The sequence below is a fragment of the Ambystoma mexicanum genome, chromosome 5q (assembly GCF_040938575.1).
Source record: "Ambystoma mexicanum isolate Mex_15411 chromosome 5q, UKY_AmexF1_1, whole genome shotgun sequence".
Taxonomy (NCBI): Eukaryota; Metazoa; Chordata; class Amphibia; order Caudata; family Ambystomatidae; genus Ambystoma; species Ambystoma mexicanum.
The window spans coordinates 1,181,674,881-1,181,697,677 of NC_090933.1; the positions used below are offsets into that span (position 1 = coordinate 1,181,674,881).

At 44.0% G+C, this 22,797-nt stretch overlaps 1 protein-coding gene across 1 annotated transcript in view; it reads right to left on the reverse strand.

Moving 5' to 3' along the window:
* Positions 1–22,797, reverse strand: part of COL22A1 (collagen type XXII alpha 1 chain) — a 1,250,061-nt gene that overhangs the window by 444,545 nt on the left and 782,719 nt on the right. The window lies entirely within an intron of this gene.

The window sequence follows — 22,797 nt, forward strand, 5'->3', positions numbered from 1 at the left end:
TGCATCATACGGATAAGGTTCAACAGCTAGCATCCCAGCTTTGCACGTCTGTGCGGCAAGATATACTGAAACGTGTGTGATAGTTACATGGAAATAGAACAGCTTTGACACAACTAATCTGTTGCAACAGAAGCTGGGAATATGCAATGATTTGATGAGATTGAGTCAGGTGAGGGCGGCATTGTTATTAGCCCACACTTAAGTTTCTGGGCGCATCATACGGATAAGGTTCAACAGCTAGCATCCCAGCATTGCACGTCTGTGAGGCAAGATATACTGAAACGTGTGTGATAGTTACATGGAAATAGAACAGCTTTGACACAACTAATCTGTTGCAACAGATGCTGGGAATATGCAATGATTTGATGAGATTGAGTCAGGTGCATCATACGGATAAGGTTCAACAGCTAGCATCCCAGCATTGCACGTCTGTGACAGCATTCCCATAGGGCCATGATGGCCTCTCTTTTCTCAGGACTGGGTGGGTATCTCACAGTGTGGCTTGGCGGATGAGCAGCTGCTCTTGCTGCTCGGATCCTTGCAGTGCACATTCTCCAGATGGAGGGGTGGATAAGGAAAGACCGGATAAAGCAGGCAGACCCTTGGCAGGGGCCCAGCACCAGGGTTTGTAAAAGTTTTTAAAGGGACATGGCGGGTCGTTTTCACCTGCCACGTCTGGGAAAGACATGCTTAAAAGTGTTACAACTGCCTTGGAAAACTCTTCATAGGCTCCAGAATATTTTCCAGGTTTTCACAGTTGGAGCTGCACCTGCCTGCACCAAATGTTTTCCACACACGTCTTTTTTCACACTGGTGCAAAAGCATTGTAATCCACACGCTTTTACCACGTGCTAAAATCAGGCATATTCCAGAGGATTCCATTGCAAATGTTGTCTACCATGCCTACAAAGCAGGGGACATCCACACGTTTTGCACTGCTAGGTGGAAAGAAAGATTGTTAAGATAATTTCCTCTGGTTTAACACCGTTGCTTGTACTTTCTTGTGAAAATGACTAACACTGCAGAGAGATGACCAAAGCGCACTTTACCAGGCCGCTGTCCTCAGTTACACAATTACCATTTTCAGGAAAATGCCACTCCCTTGGTTTTATTGTAAGTGGAAACTTTCCAATATTATAATTACATAATAATCCTAGAGGCATCCGGTCGCTACAGGGATGGCGCGGAAAACAGACCATAGCCCAAATAAACAGGCCCAAGTAAAGGAAGTTTCTTCAATGTGGGCTTTTGCGCTGTTAGCTCCCGATTTTATTTATTTATTTATTTGCATTTTTAAAGCACTCACACAGCCCCTGGGGCATCGAGGCGCTGTTACAGGAGTATGTCTTAGTTGCATATTTACAACGCGCTTAATATCCAGAGGTTTCTAAGTGCGGACCCAGGATCAAACCTTTGTTGTTTCGTCTTGCTTCCAAGGCGAGCACGTTGCCGCTGAGCTATCCTCCCGGAACTGATATAGCCCAAGGCCACAGTGATTAATGTGAGCAGTTAGTGGACATGGTAGTATCACCCTCAGGCACTATGTCCTTCATGAAAACATGAAAAGACAATTGAGGACAGACACATTTTCATAAAAGAAAAATAGCCCAATCAAAAATGGCCAACATCAGTAATGGAAAGTATCTAAAAAAAAGTCCCCTTTGCATTTCTATGAAGCCCTGACGTTTGTGAAGGAAGGAAGTGTGGCGTTGGAGGTGCAAGGAATAATAAATAAGTAAGCATTTGATACTTAGTTAATCAATAGATGGGGAAGGCAGTGGGATGTGTGTAGAGAGAGCTGACAATTGTTTGTTAGGAATGTAGGCTTGGATCAGCACTAATCACTCCAAGTAAATTGACAGGGTGCCTCAACCATCCTGGATGTTAGTTTTATTTAACTTTTACTATAACGTGTCTGTCATGAATGCTAGCTTCAAACAATCAGAACATTTAGGACATCGGAATTACTTTTGTGGTTTGTTATGAAAAAGAAAACAGGTACTGTATTTCCACACCTTTTGCCAGCACTTGAACTCTTTTTCCCATATCACCAATTAGGATTGTGTGGTAAAATGTCTTGCAATTCAATTATCCATGTTTTTACCTTGGACCTCAAAACCGTAAAACCCATAATGGCTATGGTAGTATTTAAACACTGCCCATATCACTTGTTGTCTACATCTCTATTCAATTGTCTGCACTAGTACTCTAATAGAGGACTCGCTTTCAGGCGATGCATAAAACACCCTTATACACAACGGTCTTTATTTTAATTTGTAAAGCGCCTAAGCGCGGAAGCATCAATTCGCTGTTGCTAACCAGTTCCACAGTTAGCAAAGCATAGGTGTCTAATTAATATAACACGTGTGTACCGGCGCGTTATAAATGACATATCATGTCATTAATGCAATTAATTATATAGCGTGCAATGTCGTAGACTTCCTCTGATCCTTTGGGTTTATATGATAGCTGGTATGTATCGTCTTGAGGCTGTCATTTAGAGGTTTGCAGAAGGAAGCTTCTACCAACACTTCTCATTTTGGATGGTGGGCAAATGCCAGCCCTTGCAGCAGTAGCTCCACCTCTGTCCTGCATCTGCCTGCCTGCAGCTACCTTCTCCCAAATGAGAAACATTAACTGCACCTCTGTGTAGGGTTTGCTGGGGGATGCTACTGGTAGGAAGCCTACCCCCTTTACACCTCTGTGCTGGTGGTAGCAACCCGCCATTAGCCCTCCCTGAGCGATCCCCAAAGGCAGGCGGAACACCCCTCCTATTCAGAACGGATTAATTGTCATTGTAGGCGCTCAATAGGGCTCTATGTGGTTTTATCAAAGTAGAATACTCTGTGGTAATTTACTTCAACCGAATAACTTCACAATTTGTTTTTGTTTTTATAATACGGGGATGCTCTCTCCTTCACCATTACCACACCTGCCCCTCACCTGCGCCAATCCTCTCACACTGCCTAATCCTTACTACACAGACATTCTCTTCCTCACAAAGTAGCTCTGTCAAGGTGAATTAACACAGAGTAATGCACTTAATTAAAACACAATCAATTGGACACTGATCAGATCCGGCAGTTCAGAATATCTGCCTGCTGGAAGTGTGTGTGCCCGCCTGGTGTCTGCCAATTCTGCACCCTGAGATCCATCTGTATTAGGTTTGGATTTCTCCATTAACAATTAAAACCACAGAAAACAGGAATGTGATAGATAAAACCACACAAAAAGACCAACGAGATTACACACTATGCAGAGGGCCGGCACCTTTTAAAAGAGCCTTCGATACGAATACATGTACACCTTACCAAAAAAGCTGGCCTTGCAGTTCATTATTAAAAAAGAGTGAATCACGATAAAAACTAATATTATATTTCCTGAAAAGGGGTTTGAAAATCCCTTTTGTAGAGTATCATGTACAAAACAAAAGGAAATGACCGAGTTCTCGACTGTTCCTGTATTACAACGACATTTGTTATCTAATACAGACTTGTCCCAAACTTTTCTATCATTTAAAGGGAGCACATGTATTCTAGTCATTAATACCAAACTCCTACATTCTGCAGACCCAATAGTACATATTTCACCGCCATGTACAATGTTGACACGTAGACCAACATAAACTTCAAGCGAGGAGACAGTGCCCACTTTTCGTGGACTCAACTCCTGGTCAATCCTCAATGCTCTTTGTTTCGTATTGTTTTTCAAATGAGACAGAAAGGAATGCTGAAAGAGATAGCATTTCCCAACTATCTAGTCAATTGCGGTACTCCTGGTGCCAAACAAATTAATTAGATACAGCTGATCCCTCAATTTCCCTCAACCAGCACCTCCTTTCAAATTGGGATTTACAGAGTGGCCTGGGCAAACTTTCAAAAAATAACAAGCAAACCTACATTTCATCTGTGCCTCTATACCGGAAACCCCAAGTTCTAGCAGGGCACAGTTAGGGGTACTTTGTGGGAGGCCCACTGAGTCATCTCCAACGTGGAACAATTGAAGTAGCACCAGATCACACTCCCATATAGCACCAGCATTCAAAGCTTAGCCTTGGAGACAGACGCTAAGGGACTGATTTACAAACATGTTTTCAATGCGACCTTTCCATGTTGCTTTTTTTGTGTGTAAATCTTACCCTAACACATGTATCAAGCATCCTTCCACCACATATGATAAAAACATTGCACCCCCACCCCAACCCCACCCCCTAGCCTTGCGACAACCTTCGCGGCCGTTGCCTTTATTTGTCTTGACCAATTCCCATGTGTAGAACACAATAAACCTAGGTAGCAATATGAATCGACTACCTCTGTGTTTTCACTGCCCAGGAATATCAAATTCTGCCTTTCCTGAAGACCAATACCTTGGCCTTTGCCCTGTTCATTTTTAGGCTGTGAGCTGTAAACTATTCCTCAGTACAAGAGAGACCACATTGGAAACACTCCCCACCCTCCACCCCCAGTGACAGATTAAGTCAAACTGCGTCATCAGCATACAGGGGAACTCCAAAGGGGGTAACATGCAGCGAGGGAGAATCCCATTTTGTTAATTGACTGCAACTCCCCCACATGCTATTGTAGTCAGGGGGCAGGCTTCTTTAAATTGAGGGTGTTTGACTGTAAAACGTGCACTGTGATGATAAAGGAGGCAATTTAATGCTCAGTATTGTAACTAAAATACTGCCTTCTGATGCCCAGAGAGAAAGAGAGGTGTGAATTTCATGTAACAATCCACACCATAATCACAAGGAAGATGCAACTACCAAGACTATAATTCAGAATTCTTCCCGTGAATTACAAAGAATAATAGCTAACAATTTTGCATATTGTTGCCCAGAACAAATTCACTACACAAGTAAATACACAGATATAGAGATAGCCCGTGTAAAGCAGGTAAACTGGGAAGTGATGAATTACAAAAACGTACTGCAATTTATCATATGAAATATATGTCTGCGTACAAAATAACTTTTTTCTAATGTCTCTAGCCACTGGCCAAATAATTCAAATGCACGTATGACTACTTTTGTCGTGGGCTAAATCAAACATATCAATATATTCAGACTTTCCATAAATCTTGCACTTTCAAATGATCATGTAGTTTAAAAGTTCTATGTTATTGCACTGAAATAGGCTAGCAGGTGCACGTGCAAGTACTGGGCAAACTAGGCTGCTGCCTAGGGCACCAGCTAACAAGTGATCCCAAACAGAGGTTTTGTTATTTCCATCTGTTGTCATGAATATTACAGGAGCAGAAGAAAGACATACAGAGCTCACGTAGCTACAGGAACCCCTCCTGAAAATAGGGGGCACTCTACTGCGAACCCCTGAGTTCAAAATCATGGGGGCGTCTCTGCCCCAGTGCACATACCAGTGGAAACAGGGCAACCTCATGCTGGCTTCTGTTTAACGGGCAATAATGCCAGGGGTTCTCAGGAATGAGAACCAGGGATGGGCATGTATGAAGATGCAGACGCCTGGGAGAAAAACCTATGACAATACATTGTAGTCAGTTCACCAACCTTTAGCAAGTCCAATTAATGTCAGCGTTCTCCTAAACATCATACGCACGGGACAGCCATGTCACATCCCACACTCGAGCAGTGATTAGTGAGGTGCATACCACAGGTGAAAAAAACATTGATTGGAAAATATCTTTTTCATGTACTCTCAGAACCGCAATGTGAGTGAAGCATGTGTAGCAAATGTGTTCTTACAGTGTTTGTTACTTTGAAAAAGCTGGTAAACAAGCTGGTAAACAAGCAAAGATGGACTTCATTTTGAGCATACGGGTTACTTGCTGTGTTACAATACTTTGAAATAAGCAAGCTGGTGAATGTATTTAAAGTTGGCAGCAATGTCTTCCATTTCTTATAAAGGTATCGAAAGGTGCCTATATGTTTTGCAAGTTGCATGCATTGCTTATATGCAAACATACGGCTTTGGGTTCAGTGGTAACCATAGGTCAAGTCCTAAAAATGAATATGGGAGGACTCATCAAAAAACGCAATGGGACGTGACATCGCCAGAAATTGGCATGTGAAGGTGAAATATGCACATTTCATTAAATTGGCTTTGCAGACCCACCCACAATGATATTGATAATCGATTTTGCATTTCTATCGCGCTCGTACACAAGTATTTCAGAACAGGACGAATGGCATTTGCCTTTCATAAAATCAACACACACACACACAAAACCAGGACAGGATAATTTCTTCTAATAGGGCTTTTGAACACGTTAAAAGGTGTGCATGTTTTAACTCCACATGTTTTAAACTCCAAGAACCAATACAAATGTTTTCCCAGTTCCAAAATGGGACATTTCACCTTTAGTTGTTTGTTATTTGTTATCAGTTTATATAGTGCAGTGGTGAAGTGTCTGGACAACAAGCCTGAAGATTGCGGTTTGATCCCTGAGGTCCAGTTTGAGTTCGGCTTTAATTCATAAATTCAAAGAGAACATCCAATGTTTCTCTTTTAGCTGGGGGGAGTGAGACCCCTCTCTGAACAAAGGGGATGCACCCTGTCTGCCCGCGTGTACCCTCGACTTTGAGCCCTGGTGGTAACATTCCAACTAATGCTGAGCAGTGATGCTAACGTTTGCTGTCTGTGTTTATACAGTGAATGTAACACCGCCAAAACAAGCACGCTGGGTGATGGTAAGTGCATAACAAAGGGAACTATAAAGTAATGAGCCTGTCAATGTTCTATTGAGGGTTGCCTGATTGTAAAATGCTGGTCCAATATCAAATTTCATTGAAATGCATTATAACAAATTCCTTGATGAGTCATTGCCCAAAAAAGGTAATTTGTTGATTAAAAATGAGCGCAATCCTGCCCCAAATTCGGTCAGTGAGGAGCAGGGATTTGAGGCACTGAACAGCAGGCGGTTTTTGTGCTCTGCCTTTGATTGCCCAGGCACTCCAAAAGAGCAGTTGTGCTTCTGCAGGGCTATTGCACCCTGTGGAATGTGTCATAAGCCTACTTTTGTCTGGCAGGCAAACTAGGTAGACATGGTGTTAAAACTGATATAATATTGTTTCGTCTTCATTGTTTATGTTGGCCTATGCCCAGTCGCTTTGCGAGGAAATTCGTATTGCAAGGTCGCGACCTTAAGTGAATCAAGCCTCCATTTTAGGTTAAAGCCGCCATTTTAGTTAATCGTGCAAAGTCACCCCGTGGCCTAAAATGGCCGACCTGTGTTCTCTTGTTCTTACTTTAACCTCTTCAACCTTTGTAGGAGAGTTAATGTCCAACCTGCCTGCAGGCTACATGTTAGGGTCATGTAGACCTTGTCCTTTGTTGACCTCGGGATCAGGGGATTACTTGAATCGGCGATGTTAACCTACAAGTATACAAGAACAATAACGCTGTTTAAACATGTCATGCAAACATCTGTTTGACCTGTATTAAAGCAATGTGTAAAGAGTGTAAAGTTAAACCCAGATAATAATAGTGTTTGTTAGCAAATGTATTAAAAAGTATACCGCATGTATGAGATATGTAAATTAGGAATGAACCTGGCGCGACCCTAGCCCAGTACATGATTAACTTGTAGGAGGCTGGACATCGTTATGACGAAACTGTATAAATACGCTGATGTCCAGCTAGCAATTCCTGTTCACTGCTCACATTGAACCCTGCTGGTGGTCTCTGTGATGTACTGATGGCCAAATAGCTATTTGTGCACTTTGTTTTGTAAACTGTACAGTATTGCAATAAAGATTCTGGGAATCTTTACAAGCCCATTTTGGTGTATTTCTCTTTGCATGGTGTAAAAGCCTTAATATTGTATTTTATGATTCCACAGATGGCGCCCGAATAGGGACCCTCAAGATTGACTTTGTCTCGTTGAAGGTTGGCTCGGCTATCGGACCGGGATCGGACGGTGCAAACAAAACGGCCCCTCTGGACGAGAAGTGAATTCCTTGGCGGAACAGCATGACCAAGTCCCTGAATGGTGAGCTGCAGCCCGAGACAACGTCTTGACGAGGGTCCATATATCGAGGTGGGTAAATTTGCCAAAATCACCAGACACGTGGGTCCTTAGAACTGTTCTTAGTAACCCGATCGGTCCTCCCAGTCCTTTGGTCAGGTGAATCATGACCCGATTCTTAATTTAACCCTGACAATTTGAATTTGGCGCATTGTACTCGCGAGCACAATTATTCGACCAGGTAACACCAGAACTCTGATATGCCTGGGAAATTGTCTGCCTGCTTCAGGGCATTATTCCGCAGCGACAGACAATCTTTGGAAGATAGCCGTCCCGCACCACAGGAGGGGTCGCCGGCATGTACTATGTACTGTAAGAAAGGCTTTGGTAGTATAGCATTTAATGAAATTTGGCACAGACAGAGAAGACATAATTCTAATCTTCGGTGGCCAACCAATGGTAGCTTTGAAATCCCTCGTATAGAATATTTAGAGTCTGTATTGGTAAAGAAAAAGGCTAGACCTGCAGCATTTGATGCATTGCACAGTTGGAAAACAGAAGCTTTGCAGCAACAAAAGAGTAGAGAGAAGCATATGCATCGACATATCACGAGTGTCGAAAAGGCACGGTTATATGATCAAAATAAACAATTGGAATCAGTTAGGAACGCAGACAGAGCGTTTCAATTAGGCATTCAGAAAATCTACCCTTCGAAAGATTTTCATACGTCCGATGAATTGATTAACAAACTTCTGCAAGAACGAAGGCCCGATGCCTCTGCACCACCCCGTACTTCCCTCCTCCTGGTGCTTTGCCCCTTCCTGTTGTTATTCCTCTTCATATAGTTCCTCTGGTCCTCCCTGTTGTTCTTCCCGTTGTTCCTCCAGCCGCCGCTGCTTGGCCTGCCCCCTTGCCTACACCTGTCGACATTCAGAATGTACCTACTCTTCCTCTTCCAAGTGATTCCGTATCGCTTGTAGTAGACTAGGGAGCGGGATCAAGGGTTGTGACTCGTAATACTGTGTCCCAAGATAAAAAGAATGAATTGATTGCTTGGGCTAAACATTGTATGGAGAAGGGTGAAAAAGCGGATGTTTTTTCCACACTCGAAAATTTAAAAGGTATTCCTGAGAAAAATGTTTTTATTGAAGGGTTAGGAATTCAATTGAGCATAATGTGGAATAGATTAAGCAATGTAGATCTCCCACAAGGGTTACGTGATTTGAACGCCTTAGCGTTGTCTAGAGATACTGCAGAGAAAGTATATGAGCATGTCAAGAGGATTTTTGTGTATAAGAAGGAGTTGGAAGAGTTACAGAATGAAGAAGTAGATGATGATAGTTTAGGTACTATGTTCTTACAGAAACAGTTTTCTCCTCGCCGTGAATTGATAGGTGAGGAAGCACGAATTTGTACAAAGGTTGCGATAAGATGGATTTCGGATATGTCGATAACTCCAGATGAAGTATATGACACGTATGGTCAGTATACGTTAGAAATGCAAAAGAAAGTGATTCAGGTTGTGGTAGAATACCTGCAGAATGAGTGTGTAAGAAGAAAAATTAGTTGTCCCGCAGAATTGTTGAGTGTTTATAAGAGAGCCTTTTCGATTGATACTTCTTCGACTGCCTTAGCGCTTGATTTGGCTCTGTTGCTTAGTAAGCGTTCAGAGCTGCCTACTTCTCAGTTGCCTATGAGAGAGGTCCCTCCGACATTTGTCCCAAAAGTTGAGATTGCGGCCGATGCTGCACGAGGAATACTCGCGGGGGAAATTCCTGCGCATTACGTATCACAGTTTGTTCACGTCCCGTTCTCAAGACAGGAAGTGAACACCATAAAGCAATCTATTCCTGATATAAGAAAGAATCCGACGGGGTTCTATAAAGAAATAGAGTCGGTCTTACAATCATCGGTATTCACCTTAAGTGATATTGATTTATTATTTCCCGTGCTCCTGCCAGTTGATTTGTGGAAACAGATTAGGACTGTAGATGATGCACCTTTGTTAGGAGATACATGGGAGAACATGGTTAGGCTCGACAGAGAAAGACCAGCTGGCGAGCGACCGCCTCAAGTGATATTAACTTTGCCCGATAGCTTACGGCCTGTGTCCAAGGAAAGTCTGAGGGTGCCACCGAGTTCTTCAATCGGTTTGAACAGGTATTTTCAGATTTCAGTGGACAAGACTTAGGCACAGAGTCAGGGAAAAGGCTGTTTGTCGACAAATTTGTACGTCGATTGCTGCCTGACATCCAGTTACAGATTATGTCCTCCGAAAGCGCTTAGCAGGTGAAGTCTCAATCAGAAGTACTGCACAAGGCTCAGTACTATGAAAATCGTGTAAATAATGAAAAGGACAAACTTGAGAAAAAAAGGGTGACCTAAAAACAAAAGTATTATTGCAACAGATCGTTAGAAACCCCAGAGGAGGTAATCAATTTAGAGGTCAATACATTCCACAGGGAAGTACGCCCCTGGCGCCGGTAACCATTAACCAGTGTGCTTATTGTCGACAGGAAGGTCACCGGCACGCACAATGTCCGACCTTGCAGCAAAGGTCATTTGGGAACATGGGTAGACGATCCAGAGGTCGCCCAGGTGCAGGGGGCCCTGGCAGAGGTCAGTTTGCACCAGAATCACAGCAACCTCCTTCACAGGACAGACAAGTATCGAGTGTGGATAATGGAAACATTTTTGATCACCCTTCTGCCGCGTACCTCTCGGAAGAGCTTCCTTTTGATGACATTCTGTTCTGTTAGGATTGCCCGAAACAGGATTTGAAACCAACACCTATTCCCGTTCATCAGAAAGGCCCCTACGTTGAGATGGTGGTGGGAAATAGGAAGCATCTATTTTTAGTAGATATGGGCGCACAAAAGTGTTCCATTGACCATTCATGGGTTCCAAACATTCCCCTGTCAGGGCAGTCCAACGCTTCCGTAGGGTTTTCAGGCACATCTGTAGTTTGTCCGGTCTCTTTGCCGGTACCGATAACACTGGGTCCCTTTACGGCGCAGTGTCCATTTCTACTTACTAGAAACTGTGGGGAGAATTTGCTGGGGTTGAATTTGTTGAAGGAATTGAATGCAGTAATACATTGCTCCCCGGACAGAGTTCGGTTAACAATTTCACCTCAGCAATCACTCGCCTCTCAGTTTTTGACTCGACCTTTACCGCCAGAATTCAGTAATATTCCGGGATGCTTAAGGGCAATTCATGATAATGATGTGGGCATTCTTCAAATTGAACCTGTTAAAATGATTCTGAAACATGGAGTAAAATTGCCTCGCATTCCATAATATAAGATCTCAGTTGAAGGCGAGCAGGCTTTGAACTGTATAGTTTCTGATTTTGTACATCATGGAGTAATTGAGGAAATTACAGGTAGTGTGTGTAATAGCCCGATTTTGCCAGTATATAAAAAAGGTGATAATGCGATTCCTTTTCGATTTATAATTGATTTGCGTGCTATTAACAAAATTGTGACTCCTCAATTTCCCATTGTACCTGATGTTACCACAATACTGACTATGATTCCGGCTTCTGCCACTCACTTTAGCGTTGTTGACCTTAAAAACGCATTTTTCAGTATTCCTATACATAAGGATAGTAGGTATTTGTTTGGGTTTACCCTAGGTGGACGCTCGTTCACATTCACTTGTGCACCACAAGGGTACACTGAGAGTCCAAGTATTTATAGTAGAGCATTGAAAGAGACAACTCAATACCCTCAAGTTGCCTACTACTTGCACGTTACTACAGTTTGTAGATGATCTCCTCTTGGCTGCTGATTCTGAGAGTGCCTGTAAAGAAGGCACCATGTTGTTGCTTTGTCATCTAGCAAAACATGGCCACAAAGCTTCACTCAAGAAATTTCAATATTGTTGTCAGGAGGTCGCCTATTCAGGCTATCTCCTGTCAAAGGAGGGAAAAAGGTTGATACCTGAATGAATAAAAAGTATTTCTGGCATGTCTGTCCCAAATATGCAGAAGGAAGTTAGAGCCTTGATAGGTATGGCTTCTTACTGTAGATTGTGGATCCCTAACTTTTCGTTAACGATTAAACCAATGCTGGATTTGACAAAGAAGGGCATTTCTTTGCCATTGCCATGGACTTTGGAACACCAGACAGCATTTGATTTGCTTAAAACCGCGCTGTGTTCGGCACCGGTTTTAGGAACTCCAAATTATGAAAAGGCCTTCGTATTGTATGTGCAAGAATGTGATGGATGAGCTTTGGCTGTGTTAACGCAGGAACATGGAGGGAAGAATAGGCTGTGCGGCTATTTCTCATCCATCCTTGATCCTGTTGCATGCGCTTTGCCGAGATGTTTGAGAGCTGTCGCTGCTGCTGCTGCTGCATCTGTGAAACAGAGCGAGGGAATGGTCCTGGGTCATGCATTAACCCTAATGGTACCTCACTCTGTAGATATTTTATTGAATAGGACTCAAATGCAACACCTCACTTCCGCACGATTGACAAGATACGAATTGATCTTGTTTGCTCCCACATGCAAATTCAGAGGTGTTGTGTATTAAATCCGGCTGAACATTTACCTGTCCCGCAAGATACTGTTGATAGTGACGAAACGTCACACGATTGCCTTTACACTACAGAACATGAGACTAAAGGTAGAATTGATTTGAAAGACACGCCTTTGAATAGCCCACTATTTTGTGATGGCTCTTGTTTCAAACTTTCGAATGGTACATCCACGGCTGCTTATGCCGTCACTACTTTAAGCACGATTGTGGAAACCAAAAGAATTATGCATAATTCCACGCAGGCCGCAGAAATTATAGCGTTAACTCGAGCTTGTGAACTTTCTGAATGGCTTACGGTAAATATATATACTGACAGCCAGTATGCCTTTGGTGTAGTTCACAACTTCGGTAGACTGTAGAAAGAACGAGGTTTCTTGACCTCACATGGCACGAAAATACAGCATGGCACTTTAATAGTGCAAATACTTTCAGCGCTCGCACTCCCTGTTCAGTTAGCCACTATAAAATGTACAGCACATCAAAAGGTTACAGACAATAAAGGAAAAGGGAATGCTTTCGCTGATCAGATAGCTAAACAAACTGCTACTGATTTTAGTTCAGAAATGTATGCTGTAAGGGAAACTGTAAATGTTTTGCACTTTTGGTGAAAGTATCGATTCTGTAAAAGACATTCAAGCAGATGCTACTGTAGAGGAGACCAAGAAATGGGTCGAAGGTGCAGGGAGATTGGATGGTGATGGGTGTTGGGTGGACAATGTTGAAAGAAAATGGTTACTCCCTGACGCCTATATTGCAATGATGGTCATTATGGCTCATGGTCCGACCCATGTCTGCGCGCGTAAATTGACTAAAATGTTACACAGTGTATGGGCCAATGATAACATTTTCAAAATTGCGGAGCGCTTTGTCCAAGGGTGCATGGTCTGCTTGCAGCACAATGTAGGAAAAGGTACCTCGACTCCTAGAGGAAGTTTCGCTCCACCTTCCGTTCCATTTGAAGTTATCCACTTTGATTTTATTGAGATGAAACATTGCAACAATCTTAAATATGTGTTGGTTGTCATTTGTGCATTTAGCAAGTGGGTTGAGGCCTTCCCTGTTAGAGATGCAACGGCCATAACCACGGCAAAAACTCTGTTGAAAGAGTCCTTTCCTAAGTTCGGGCTGCCGAGAGTCATCTGGTCGGATAATGGGCCACACTTTGTCGCTGCTGTAATCCTACAAATATGTGAAGGATTACAGATTGATAAACGGTTCCATTCGGCCAGACATGCCCAAATTGCTGGATTAGTGGAAAGACATAACGGCATTATAAAGAACAAGCTTGCTAAGACGTGTGCTGGCACCAAGTTAAAGTGGCCGGACGCCTTACTGATTGTGTTGCTGTTGATGAGAACAACCCCTCAAACTAAGACTGGGCTCTCTCCCTTTGAGGTGGTAATGGGGAGGCCTGCTAATATTTGGGGTATGCCAAAAAGTCGCTCGTTGCGGGATATAGAGAATGTGTCAGATTACTGTAACCAGTTAACTAAAAATTCTATTTTCAATTTATCACCAGGTGCGAGAGGCATTACCTGTACGATATGAAGGTCCTGGTCACAGTCTACGACCGGGGGACTGGATCCTCATGAAAGTTTTCGAGAGGTCGTCTTGCCTTGCACTTCGGTGGAGGGTTCCCTATCAGGTCCTGCTAGTCACCCAGACTGCTTTGCGGGTAGCAGGGCGAAAGAACTGGATCCACATGACACACACCAAACGGATCCCGCAGCCCGTGCCATACGATACAGAATACACAGAATCCCTTTCCAATGCTGTAACCAACGTGCCCGAAACAGCAACAATCGACAAGAGAGTATCGGAGACTGTTCCAGAGTTTGTAAGGCCGGACAAAACGCCCATCTTGTCTCCGCACTCTCCAACAGTGGTACTTCCGGATCAATCATTTTCTGATCCCATTTCCATTCACTTGCCACCTTCAGGGGGAAGTGACGACATACTGTTATCCGATCCTTCAGCACCGGAAATTGTGAAATATAATTTACGTCCAAGAAGATAGACGTACGGCACGGTTTGACTGTGCGATCGAGGAAATAATTTGAGGGCTTGCCTTTTTGGCCCGACTGTACAAAAGGATTCTGTTGGCTAAGGGTTGTGGGAAAGACATTAAGAAGACGCGCGACTGGAGTCACCAGCAAACGAACAATTGGTGTTTTTCAATTGAAGACGACGATGCCTGCACCCACTACCGCTCGCACTGAACTTTTAGATAAATATGTGGCTAGCAGAGACAATGAACAAGCGTGTAAGGGGGCCCCGAAAATGTATTGTTGCCTTTTAGTAATAATAACTGGGTTTGTAGTAACTATTGGTTTTGGGTTATGATATCTGGAGGAATCATATCCGCTAGAGGACTTTTTTCCTGTTGAAAATGTATCTGTTTTCCCCACTCCTTCCGTGTAATTGCATTCCTTGTCGCCTAGAGATTCTTCGCATAGACGGAACTATCAGAATAATACTTATTTGTTAATAATGAATGCCACTCATGCAATTTTGAATAGGACCAACTGCTGGATCAGCTCACATCTACCGCAACATGGGGAGAAGGGGATAGGTTGGTACATCCATCCTTTACCTTTGACAACTGCTTGTTATGCTTCTCTTAGAGAACTATTCTTTGGCCGATGGAATGACAGCATCTCAGGGAACTTTGATGGTACAAATTTGAATAGTTTTGAAAACACGTGTTTTGATGCCCCTAGGATGCTCGCTTTTTGCAAATAGGAGTAAGCCAAATGTTGCTTCTGTTAGGCCCTCTGATAGATTGTCTCGTCCTTTTCAGTCTTTGATCTCTTTCAAAATGGCTCCTATAGGCAATAAGGATGCCACGCTTCCATCTTATTCTGTTAACCATAGCCCCGATTCAGTTTCCTTCTGCATACAGAGGAATGGAACACGGTCAATGGGTAATTTTAGAAAATGCGCCAACATTGCGAATTTGACTAGTGAGAACATACCTCTTTATGTAGGTGAACCTGTCTATTTTGTTTGTGGTAATGTGGCATTTCCATGGTTGCCCAGGGATTGGCAAGGAACCTGCTATTTAGGGATTCTATTTCCTGGGGTATTTATAGCCAGTGCTGCAGAAATTTCGAAGACTCGTCCACGACGAGGTGTGAAGGGGGATACTCCAGCGAAAACTCTAGGAGACATCATGAAATCCTTTGTGCCGTTTTTTGGGCAAATTACGAATTCAGAAGATATCAGGTGAATAGTGAGAGTACTGGAGAGAACCATCAACCGGACCACTGACATACTCTATAATATGACGTTAGAACAGAAAGCGATAAGATTAGTAGCTCTTCAGAACCGGATGGCATTAGATGTCATTCTGGCAGAGCGTGGAGGAGTATGTAAATTAGTGGGGTCCGCTTGCTGCGTTTACGTACCAGACTCCTCTCCAACAATCTTTAGGGCAATCCAAAATCTACATGTTCTTAGTTCGGAAGTACATGTTCTTGAGGGAAATTGGGAACTTAGTGCATGGTTTTGGGACCTCCTACGATCATGGGGATGGAAGTTGTTTTCAGCCCTGCTGATTATCTTGGGTAGTTTTCTATTCCTTTGTTGTTGTATACAGTGTCTCCCTGGTATATGTTCAGTATTAGGGAGGTGTTGCGCGCAAGCAACAAGTGTATTAGGGCATATAATATACGCCCCAGATAAGGTTTGCAAGGAGTATGTGTTGAAAGAAACTTTAGTGTTGTCACGCTCACCTGATTCCCACGGAGGCGCAGGTCTGGCTTCGAGTGCTGATGCTTCTTCTATGGTGAAGCGCAGGACTCTGAAGATGGACTCACTGGCTCGCAGGAATATTCCCCTGTGCGTGAAAAGGGAGTATTACCTACTGACGGAATAATGCTCAAGCCTCCCACTCCCTTCCAGCCCTCCACGATACCCTTCCTCGATTCCCCATGAAGTCTCACCTTAGGGTCTGGAAGGATGAGTTCTCCAAACTGCTTCTGATGCAGGGGCGCGTTGAAACCCAGTTACTTCACTGGATTGAGGTTTGATGGGAGTTCAAATAAGCTTGACTATTCAGGTAAGGTGCTGTAAGAGTTCTGTAGCAAGTTCAAAAGTTCAAGCCTTATAATAATGTTCATTGTCTTATTGCAGCAAGCGCTAATTGCTTATGTCTTTTTTCCCCTTAGGGACCGGGGTTCGGAATGCCCGGAGATATGGCGCCGACCCGAAGTGAAACGTGCAGTTCCAGTAAATGACAGGTAAGTTCTGGATGAGCGTTCGGGTAATGTCTTTGCATTTGCTCATTCAATGTCTTTGTCTTTTTTCCCCATAGGGGCCGGGGTCCGGAATGCCAGGAAGCGGCAGGACCCGAAATGAAATGGGAATGACCCAACAGGTAAGTCTTAGAAGGAAACTGAGCTTTTCCTATTACCTTCCTTCTCTCACCTTGTGTTCTTGTCTTTTTCCCTCTAGGCTCTGGGAAGTGGCTGCGGATCTGGATGATCGCTGCTGAAGATGGAGGTGCCCAGGAAAGGTGAGTGAAATGCAGCGCTGCAGCGATCGAAGCAAAATGCTTTTAAAATGATGTCTTCCCTTTCAGGATCGTTGGTGTGAAGTCTCCATGATGCAGCTTTAGCAGGTAAGGTCTTCTTTCTCTCCAATTCTCTCTTAGCAGGTGACCCAGGATGCTGACAGGCGTGGCTGAAGTCCAGATGCAGGAGCTGACACGGTGAGCGTCCAGCTGCGAGGAGCAGAACAACGCGAAGCGTGAGTTGCTGATCGGGCGTGGTTTAAATAGCTTTGGAAGAAGTTCCAGGTATGTATCCTTCCACCGATCAGGTATGTATCCTTCCCCAACCACACCCAGGGGAAAGTAGGTCCACAGGTAAAGTAGTTCCATTCAGGTCTCAAGAGGGCCTGGATGTAGCAGCATGGTCTGCATCAGGTAAGTGCACCTTAAAACACTTGAACACATGTCTAGCTTTATGAGCCTGGCGCCTAAGGCACCAGGACAGGGGTCCAACATGAGCCTGGCGCCTAAGGCGCCAGGACTGTGTCCAAAGGGCCCCAGCTTGGGCCCGCTGGCACTTCCCTGCGGGAAATGATGCCTGCCTCTGGGGTTGCTGGGTCGGACCTGGATCCTTGGAGGTAGGCATCATGACAAGTGTCTGATCTAATGGCAATAGATATGTCTGATAATGATTCGGGGTGTATAGACATTGAAATGTGGAGTTAGTCGCAAAGTGATTGAAGGTAGTTTAGCGCTTGGCATAGGCCAAAAGGAAGGTTTGTTAAAACTGATATAATATTGTTTCGTCTACATTGTATATGTTGGCCTATGCCCAGTCGCTTTGCGAGGAAATCCGTATTGCAAGGTCGCGACCTTAAGTGAATCAAGCCTCCATTTTAGGTTAAAGCCGCCATTTTAGTTTATCTTGCAAAGTCACCCCGTGGCCTAAAATGGCCGACCTGTGTTCTCTTGTTCTTACTTTAACCTCGTCAACCTTTGTAGGAGAGTTAATGTCCAACCTGCCTGCAGGCTACATGTTAGGGCCATGTAGACCTTGTCCTTTGTTGACCTCGGGATCAGGGGATTACTTGAATCGGCGATGTTAACCTACAAGTATACAAGAACAATAACGCTGTTTAAACATGTCATGCGAAACATCTGTTTGACCTGTATTAAAGCAATGTGTAAAGAGTGTAAAGTTAAACCCAGAGAATAATAGTGTTTGTTAGCAAATGTATTAAAAAGTATTCTGCATGTATGAGATATGTAAATTAGGAATGAACCTGGTGCGACCCTAGCCCAGTACATGATTAACTTGTAGGAGGCTGGACATTGTTATGAAGAAACTGTATAAATACGCTGATGTCCAGCTAGCAATTCCTGTTCACTGCTCACATTGAACCCTGCTGGTGGTCTCTGTGATGTACTGATGGCCAAATAGCTATTTGTGCACTTTGTTTTGTAAACTGTACAGTATTGCAATAAAGATTCTGGGGATATTTACAAGCCTGTGGTGGTGTATTTCTCTTTGCATGGTGTAAAAGCCTTAATATTGTATTTTATGATTCCACAATGGGTTGGAGCCTTGTAGCGTTAGGCAATGGCCATGACCCTGCCGCATCGTCCAGCTTGTGAGCAAGCCTGCAAGACAGATAATGAATGCGGACCAGACTGTATGCCACATTCCAATCCACCTTACATGTGCCACAAACCCAATGGTGGTTTTACCCATGCCTCTCTCTTCACAACTCAATTGCTGAAGGAAGAGGGCCAGTTGGCAGTGACTGCTGAGACCAAATGCCAGAGACCATCAAAATATTTTGACTCGTGTCGGCACAGTCCAACCGTCCCCCCAAACCTTAGTGCATGTTCATAGGTAAGATGTGTGTGGGGGTAAGGGGCACCTGGGAGAACAGCGATGAGCCTTTACAGAAGCTAATACATTCCAAAGGAGCCATCCACCATGCCATCAATGTTCATTTCTAAAGGACATGTTCAGTGGCCCTGTCCTATACAGTGGTCATACCCATGATCTGTTAGTTCTCTCTTTGAAGGAAGGTTGAATAACCCATGTGCATGCAGTTTATGTACCCAGATCTGAGGGAGGTTTGCACTGGCGCTGACAATGGTATTCAAGTGCCTATCTGTGAGATAAGATTGCTTTGGCCTGGACATATGCTGTTTCGCTTCCCATTTGTGGGCAAAGCTTGTCCTGGTCCTGCACTATTCTGTATGTTTATGCGGGAAGCTTTCACTAACCTTGCCTATCTGCAGTTGTATGTGTGGGTGACTTAAGCTTGCATTCAACTTACCTATGCAGTACCTGCACCGACCTTGCTCACATGCTGCACATTCAATTTGAAGAACACGCTTTGTACATGGATGGATGAGAGCATGAACCAGGACCTCTGGCATGACCGTACCCATTTCAAATTACAGAGGAGTGAGTCTCTCCAATTGGCTGGAGCACTGGACAGCAATGCCTGGGAATGTGTGTGTGAGCAGAGAATGCTGGATGTTGTTAGTACCCAGTCAATATATCGAAAACATTACAGAGTGGTACATTTTAAAGTGGACCATAATACCGAAAAACATCAAAAACATTACATAAATATATACATTGTAGTGTTTGTTTGTTTATTTATTTAGTATAGCGCCCAAAATCCAGAGGTAACAGGGCACAACAGAGAACAGGAAAGATGAGATTACATAAAAGCTTAGTTGCAGGATAAGGCACACATGGGTATTGAGCATAGCATTACATTACATAGCATTACATTGCATCTAGTGAATGGACATATTTACATGTATACATACAGTTAATTACATTTTGGCAGGTCAGTTAAGGAGTGTACATATAAACGGTTAGGTTACCTATGGACTGTTAGTGTGAGAGGGCACGGTTTAGTCATGGGCAATCATTGGATCATAACCAGGTGAGAGTGTTTCGCCTAAAGCTGTAGTAGGATTGGTCTGTTCTGATGAGTGAGAGGGCATTCCAATGTTGGGCTGCCATGACAGGGAAGCTACTGCCGCCAGTTTTATTTTGTCTGAATTTGGGTACTTGCAGACAGTAAGAGTTAATCATTCTGGTGGGGTGGGTGGAGCTTTTTTTTCTATTCTGGCTGCGAGGAGGGGGGCTGCATTGTTTAAACACTTGAAGGTGAGTCATGCCATTTTTAGTGATATACGGTCGTAGATTTTGAGCCATTTGTGTTCTCTTCTTTTGTTGGAGATGTGTTCCTTGGAGGGTAAGTTAAGGGCTGTTCGGAGTGTGTTATTTTGCAATGTTTGAAGTTTGTCAGTTATGTATTTGTTGGCTCCTAGGTACATGGCGTTAAAATAATCAAGTCGGGGGAGTATTAGGGCATTGGCGATGATGATGCAGCTAGCTTGGGAGAGGAATGCTCTACTTGCCCTGATTAGCTTGCACGTGTAGGCGGTGTGCTAATGTGGTTAAAATGGTACGGGATAGGGTTGGGGTCGTATTCTTAGGGTAAAAAAAACAGGGTGCTTGGGGGAACTCCTCAATAATAATTAAACAAGTGGTGTTTTTCAGTATTTTTTACACAATGAAATGTACCACTTTGTAATGTCAGTCGGCAAAATCACATATAACCGATGTTGTCATCCAGTTAGTTTGGCTGTGGAGATGCAGAGAAGGTAAGTAGCAGGGCTGTGGTCTAAGGCCTTTCTAGGTCCTCCTCTTACGGCCATACCTTGTGAGGAGGAAGGAAGTGATTCTAGATCACCTGTGGGGAAAAAAAAAGATTAAGAAACTGTGGTGGGGATCAGGAGGACTCGCAAGGGCCAGGGGTGCTCCATTGTGAGGGACACCAAGAAAACAGAGTAGTGTGCAGGAAGAAGCAAAGATGGCAGAACAACTATGCCAAGAGTGTCACACTGAGGGCAGATGCCAGGAAAGTAGGAACAGGGCATGAGGAAGAGAAGGGGTGAGCCAAATTGCAAGAAGCAGTCCACGATGGTGTGAGAACATGTGGGAAACAGCAACGTCCTGGAGGGATCAGGGGAATAGATTATGCCAGAGAGCAGAGGAGTGGGACTAGAGGAGATAGCAGAATGAAATAGATCCAACCACTTTCGTGTATGTGAGCACATCGTAAGGAGAGAGTGTCTGCATCTACATCTGTCATATAGCTGTTGAATGCCTACAGGTATTGCCTTCCCCTTCATGCAGCCACCTTCAGGGATACCTGGCACAGTAGCAGAGACCTGATATTCTCAATGTGAGGGAACCTTACATTGGCACCATCTATGCTATGCCTGTTCATAAGGAGAGCTTGTATTCCCCTCGCCTACACTGTGCTGCTTCTGTTTGTGAGGGGAGCTTGTTCTGTCTGTCCCCATGCTATATTTTCATGTTATGTTGAGGGATGGTTGAACTTGTCCCGCCCACGTGTTATTGGCACCTATTTTGTTTGCCCATGATGTCCCAGTTTAGTGTAGGTGATGGAAGCTTTCAGTACTATGGTCCATGCTGCGCCAAATGTTCTCTTCCTCATCATTGTTCCTCTTCCACTTCCTCATCCTAGTTCCAGTTCCTCATTTTCGTTCCTCTTTCTTATCCTAGTCCTTCTTTATCATGCTATCCCAAGTCTGTGTTCTTCATCCTAATGCCAATCCACTATCTACTTCCTCTTCCAACTTGCTCTTCCTCTTGCTCATCCTAGTCTCTCTTCCTCGTCCTCATCCTTCTCCCTCTTTATCATCCAAGTTCCCATCAATTTTCTTAGTCCTGGTCCCTCTTTCTGATCATATTCACCCTCTTTCCAGTCTTTGTACAAGGCCTTCTTCATAACCTCTCTTTCTAGTCCCCCTTCCTCGTTCTTTTCCTTCATTTTAATCCTACTCTGTTTTTGTCGTCCTAGTTGATCTTGTTTTCATCCTAGTCCCTCTTCCTCATTCTAGTCCATTTCTTTGCTCCTTATCCTTTGTGGCAGCCCCTCTTCCTCATCCATGCCCTCATTCCTCATTGTAGTCTCTATTCCAATTCCTCATCCTAATCTCTCTTCCTCGTTGAAGCCCCTTTTTCTTTACCTAGTCCTAACCCCTCTTACACGACCTAATGTGTCTTTCTCATTCTAGTCTATCATCCTCTTCTTCAGCCCAAGTCCATCTTCCTCGTACTAATTCCTCAGCCTCATCTCACTCCTTCCTTGCCTCATCCCTCTTCCTCTTCTACATCCTAGTCCCTGTCCCTCACCCAAATCACACTTCATCTTCTTCGTCCTAGTCGCCCTTCCTCTTTCTAGTCCCACTACCTCATCCTCTTCCCACATCATATCTCATATCCCTTTACTCATATGTGTTCCTCTTCTTCCCCATTCTAGTCCTTGTTCCTTATCCCAATCCCTAATTCTTGTTCTAGTGCTAGTCTCTCTTCCACTTCCTGGGCCTACACATTTTTCTACCTCCGTATTTATTTGAGAAGTGCTAAAGCCTGGTACTAACAGAAAAGTTTCCTTTCACTATTTGAGAAATGGTTTAACTGTAAAAGTGCTGATTAAAGGTGAAAGGTCATGCAGTGCAGCAGTGGCATCTGGTGATTGAGAGCATGCCATACTGGGGGGGCATAGAGTGGTGTGCCTGCATGAAGGGCGGGGCATTCAGGTGGAGGCATTTGAGGTCGGGAGGCATGTGGGGAATGGTGCTCCCAGTGCAGATAAGGGTATGCATGGCTGGGGGAGGAGGGGAAACTGCATATGATGAGAATCTGGACTGGAGGGCATGTGAATATCGAGGCATGAGTAGCAGGTGGGGGCATTCATTGGTGGTGGGGGATACCAACCTGCCAGTCA